This window comes from Lynx rufus, unplaced genomic scaffold (assembly GCF_022079265.1).
Source record: "Lynx rufus isolate CCGP_SWC_20201006 ecotype Redwood Valley unplaced genomic scaffold, mLynRuf1.p SCAF_5, whole genome shotgun sequence".
Lineage (NCBI taxonomy): Eukaryota > Metazoa > Chordata > Mammalia > Carnivora > Felidae > Lynx > Lynx rufus.
Genome location: NW_025814867.1, coordinates 107,869,383 through 107,875,672, shown reverse-complemented (window position 1 = coordinate 107,875,672; position 6,290 = coordinate 107,869,383). Strand labels below are relative to the sequence as shown.

Here is a 6,290-nt window from a genome sequence, read left to right as displayed (position 1 = left end):
AGACAAATTAGAGAATTTAACCAAGATAACCTAGTGGCCTATAATGGCAAACTCACTCCTCACTTCATGTTGCAAATATCTTCAATATTTGTTTGTTTGCCTCCCTAGGGAAACAATAATATATACCATCCAAAATGGAGACATAAAGATATATGAATTCCTTTCCTTTTTGGCATTCTTAAGAGTAACTTTTTAAAGCAATTTGAACTGTTACAGAGTCACCAAGAAGGCACAGCATTAATGAGGACAGCACTGACATAGAACATTTTGACAAAACATAATGAACTGCTCACTTTTTATAAGGAGAACAGAAAGCTGTGATAGTACCTCCAACTCAATGTCAAGCCCAGGCTTGTTGGGATTTTAACTGGATGAGCAAAAGTAATATAATGTGCAGAAATGTTAAACATCCATCAAGTTCCTGTTGGAAGTAAACATTTCAGAACAGCAAAGAAGTGTTTTAAGAAGCAGATAATCCTTGTAGACCATGGTGAGGTTTGCAAAGTATTAAAAAAGAGAATAAAATAGAACTGATTCCCCACTCCACCTCCTCCCTATATGAGCTCCTTATTGACGGCATAGATTTAATTCAAACAAGTCAAATACTCCCTTACAGACTTTGGTGGAGAACTATTTTGTTCAAGCACCTTAAAATGAAAGCACAGGAGAGGTGATCTGATAACACGTTTGAAAGGCTGAGGACCATGCTTACAACAAAACCAGGCTGGGAATTATCTTATTATCCCCAAATGGCTTCAGGGAAAAGAAATGTCACTATCCCCCAAGAAATATTTTATAATTCAAATATGACTCCAGCAATAAGATAAGATTTTCAAGAATTTGAAAACACTTCTCACTAGCTATTGGGAAAATGAACAGCATTCAAGTGATTTCTGGGTCTTTTTGAATAGCATAATATTCACACCTATGAATGGTGAGGCCTATACTTTGGTTAAATTTAATTACATAAGTTTGAATAGACACAAAAACAGTACTAACAGATTTCCAAGAATACTATATAGCAAATAACGATCCACAGTATAGTGGAGAGAGTGGTAGGAACTTCTACATCTTTCTCAGCAGTTACCATGATTTTTTCCATGTACAAGTATTTATTGGTACAAATGTTTAGAATACAGAAAGAAAGTAAGGAAAGAAAAAAGACACCTCAACTCCAAAGTGACAGTGAATTCGGGCCTGCCCACAGCCAAGGGGAAGGCCACTCCAGAGTGTCCTGGCATGGAGTGCCCCACCCCCACACCCGTGCCAACTACTCCACCTCAGTGTTCCCAGGCAAAAAACTGAGGGATCAGGGTGTGAAGATCTTCCCAGCTGCTAGTGAGCATGCAAGGGAAGAAAGGGATGTCTATGTGGCCTCCTGTGACCCAGAAGCCAAGATACACAGAGCAGGAGGCAGAGGCTCCCAATTCAGTTAGGGGAAGGAGCTGCACGTCTAGGAAGAACAAAAGGGGATTTCGGAGGTAGACTTTTTCATGGAGTTAAAAAACGGGCACATTATCCAACATCTCCCGGTGGCCAGAGGGGGGCAGAGTTGCCACCTGAGCTTACTGCTGCCAAAAGCAGACTAGCACAACTACCCGAGGTTCTCTGCACTTGCGAAAGAAGAGGGAAAGGTGGGCATGAAAAACAAGAGAGGAAGAGAAAGACAGCCCTAGAGGTATGGAGACAGTGGGGGTGGGGAGCATATCAAGAGGAGTTCTGGTTCCAGTAGATGGAAACTCTCTCCTTCCACAGGTCCAGAAACAAGCTGCGGCTCCAACTTCCTTCAGGAGGCTCAGACACGGATGGGGTGAGGTAGTACATATGGTAGCCACCATCACAGTTGTCACAGTGATCTCCAAGGTGCTGCACAGTGTCTCCAAGGTGCTGCAGATGTTGCAGCACTTGTGCTAGATGCACTGCCAGCAGCAGGTCTTCACAGCTGCCATCATCACCAGGGTGAAGTTCAGGAAAGACAGGTGCTCTGAGTGGCCACAATCAGAACAAGACACCAGCTCCTTGGACTGCCCTGTCTTCTTGTTGATCTTTGAGGCAGAAGTCACCATAGTGTTGGGCAGGGCCAATCCGTCCAGACCCTTCTTGGATTTCTGCTCCTCTGATCTCAGAAAGCTGGGGTGGGTGGCTGTGAGTCTTCCTTATCCTCACCCTGCTCCTTAGCCAAGTGGGAGTGGTGACTGAGGCCTGGTCAGTTCTTGTAACATTGTCCACAAATGTCACAGGCACAGGGCTTGTCCCAATCCCCAGGATGGAAGTGTCCAGATTTGTATAGGCACTGTCCACACCTCTACCCTTGGATTTCCCCCTTACCCAGACACCTGGGAATGTCTTCTTAACAGTCCTCATCATCAGGGTCATCCAGGAAGTCATCTGGTCCTAGAATCCACGTCAGTCACAGGAAACTTACCCAGGCTGTCATCATCCTCTCCGGATCTAGAGCACCTCACTTCTCCGGGGGTCGGTGCGCAATAGAGCCTCTAAACTGCTGCCATCTTGAGAGATCAACCCCTTTTTCTTCAGGGTCTGGTCTGTGTCTGGTTTAATAGATGGTTAAAAAAAAAGTCTGGATCCTCACAAGGGTGGAACCACTTCTTTTTCTGGTGGCACAGTACATATGGTAGCCATATGTAGGACAGGGTAGGAGTACAGGTACCCAGAGGCCAATCCTGGACCCTGGTGTCCCTTTCCCATCCAGAGATAACAGTTGCTCTGGAATACTCTAGGCTGTGAGTCCAAGAAAGGAAGGCACACACAGGGCTCAGCACAGAGGTGGATATTATATCTATGGCATTGCTCATGGCATCTTTGTAATTCTGGTCATCAAGAAGCTTCACCGCATTTGCCACCACAGCTGCTATCTTCCCTGCTCCTTTCTTTCAGGGCTTACCATGATTTTTAATTACTTATTTATTGTCTAGCTTTTCTAAAAAAAGACGCTGAACTGTGTCATTGTTGGTTCACTGCCATAATTTCAGTCCTTAACATCAAGTCAGACGCAAGATGGTTATATAATGCCTGACAGATAGGTGACTACTAAGCTAAAGTAAGGAAGAGTAAAGCAAAAACAAACAGTTCTTTGGGGGAAAAAAAACCAAACAGTATATCCAGCAATGCTAGTCCTAAATTATAACATGGCAATGACTGCTTGAACATGAGTTTTGGACTTCTGGTTTTCATATAATGTCTCTATAATACTATTTTACCTCCTTCATCTTACTTATTGCCTGACTCTTGGAAACATTTGACTTTATTACCTCCACCAATAAATAAGATTAATGGCACTTCAGAAGCTTGACTATCAGGCTTAATTGGGCAGAAAAAAAGTTTGGTAATAAAAATATAATTAATGAATTGTAAGTATCCTTGAATTATCTTTGAATAAATATAACAAAAGATATTTCTGTTAAAATAACTAAAGAAAGAAATTTGGTAAATATGTTATAGGAAATACAGTGTGTATAATTACTATAAGCTTTGCAAAGAATTTAGTCATATGGATATAAAGAAGTTCAACAAGTCTGTCCTTCTTTTGGTTTATGGATAGACATTTTCACTTAATATTTAATTTGCTTTAAATATACTATATATTTTTATTTAAACTAAAATAAACAAACAAATAAAAAAAGTAGTTCATCCATTTATTCCACCCACGAACCCTCATCTGTGGCAAACACCAATCTGTTTTCTGTACCTATGACTTTGGGTTTTGTTTGCATATTTTGTTTGTTTGTTTGTTTGTTTGTTTGTTTTGGATGTTTTGTTTTGTTTATTTTAGAATCCACATATAAGAGAAATCACAGTATTTTTGTTTATGTCTGACTTATTTCATGTAACAAAATGCCCTTGAACTTAAGTGCTAAGAAGCAATTTAGATTGAAGCAAAGATCACTTCAGTAACATTACTGTATACAGTAATTATGTCTTTTGTCTCAATATATAACATATACATAGAAAATGCTATTTTATCCTCTGGCTATGTAAATAGTATGAGAAGCCTGAAAATATAAAGAAGTTGTATAAAGAAGTAAAAGTATCAAAAGCTTTCTAATTCTTGCTTATATATAATAATATATATTCATATATATATTCATATATATATATTCATCTGAGTATGATTCATCTTCAGTATATATTCATCTGAGTATGATTCCAGTGGTTCAAAAATTAACATAACACTGATCTTTTTGAAAATTTGCTGCTTTACCCCTTAATGAAACTTAAACCATTTTAACAACTCTCTTGATATGAGATATATGTAAAGAAGTGTTGTGAAGTGTTGGAAAAAAATTGAAAATATAAAATGCAGAAGAGATTAATTATGTCCACACACCCATTATTCCTCTCTTCCTCTCCAATACCTCTCCATTACACCCATCGCTAGAAGTTCAGTATAGGAGAAAACAGCTAAGTGAGGGTGGATGAGACATCCTAAAGAGGCCTGGAACCCACCTTTTTACAAACATCTAAATATTACTGAATTGCTTCAAAAATACTCAAAGGGGCATCACTGTTCAAGTTCCTTTCCTTTTTTGACACCTTTACAGCTTGTATAGGAAATTTTAAAACTCCAGGAAACTGTAATGGCACAAATATATCATTTTCATTAATCATGTTAGAAGTAACACACCTTATGACATTTTTCAATGAGTAAGAGCAATCTGATAATACTCCTCTTGTGCCTGTGTAAGACACTCTGACGATTTGCCAAATTGAGTTTGACATTTGCTTTATTTGTCTGAGTTATATATTCATGATAACCCCTTAGCATGTTTGAATCAAAGTATTATCTTTAAGGAAAGTTTTATGATGATAACCATAGACATTTTGAATAAGAAGGCTAGAAAAGAAAATTACTTGTGACGAACCTGATTAGAAACATAATGCAAAATGAATTTAGAAATGACAGACCCCCCCAAAAAAAAAACTTTTATATAAATCCAGTCTTCTGTATCAAGCATATTAGGAGATTTAAAATGAGACTGGGGGTGCCTGGGTGGCTCAGTCAGTGAAGCATCTGACTCTTGATTTCATCTCAGATCATGATCTCATGGTTCCTGGGATGGAGCCCCGTGTCAGGCTCTACGCTCACAGTGTGGATTCTCTCTCTTCCTCTCTCTCTCTCTCCCTTTCTCTCTCCCTTTCTCTCTCCCTCTCTCTGTCTCTCAAAATAGATAAATAAACGTAAATAAAATAAAATAAAATAAAATAAAATAAAATAAAATAAAATAAAATAGTAAAATAAAATAAAATAAAATAAAATAAAATAAAATAAAATAGAATGCATTTTATCACTATCATTGCAAACTATGCTGCTTGGCTTGTGGTATATACTTAGGTTGTTGTAAAATGTCATTTGATTTATGTTTTACCACTGCTAACATGTAGAAAAATGGAGAAATGAAAGATAATTTCCACATAGTGATAATGAAATTAAAGAAGAAACAATGCTGGAAAGTTAGAGTATTATTAACTTCAAATTTGCCTTCACACACAGTTGTATGAAGAAAAGCCAACATGCATTTTAGCAGGATAGATATGAATGGGACTAGATAGAGTCTGAGACATACTGTCTGATAATTTATCTTGCCTTGGCCCACATCTCCATTCCTATGTTGCTATCAGAGCTCAGGTCATTATTACCTATATCCTGGGATATTCTAATATCTTTCAACTGATCTCACCTCCAGCCACTTCCTGACTTAATTCATTTCTCACACATTGCTAGACTCAACACCCTGATACACATTTGTGTTCATGGCTCATCTCAGCTGAAATATTCCAGGGGCTTCACTTTCCTATAACTTAGAATTGAAACACTTAAGCTGAATCAAGTGTTTCAAAACAATGATACAAACCTACTTGTTCATCGATATTGCCCAGTATTCCAAAGACTTCACTTTTCAGGAAAATCAAACTAATCACTATAGTGCAATCACTCTTCCATTAATTACTGGAATGGCTTTCTCTCCATCAAGATATGTGCAAATCCTACACATCTCTCAGAGACTATTTAAAGTGCCAACTCACCTCTTAAGTGTTCCTAGAATTCACACCTGTTCTGGAAGCAAACTTTCCCTCCTGTGAATGCAGGTAAAATTCTGCCTGTCATTATTTGATAAAAGTGTTTTATTCCTTAAAATCTGTTTAGTTAACAAATATTTATCAACAACCATGGGAGTGTTTATTTACTTGAACTATTGTTATACGTAAGCAAAAACAAAAACAATACAAAAACATTTATGCAAAGCATCTAACAGTATACACCCTATTTT

At 37.9% G+C, this 6,290-nt stretch overlaps 1 pseudogene; it reads right to left on the bottom strand.

The window, feature by feature from the left end:
• Positions 1 to 1,707: 1,707 nt before the first annotated feature.
• LOC124527245 (zinc finger protein ubi-d4-like) overlaps positions 1,708 to 6,290 on the bottom strand; it is a 99,720-nt pseudogene continuing 95,137 nt past the window's right edge.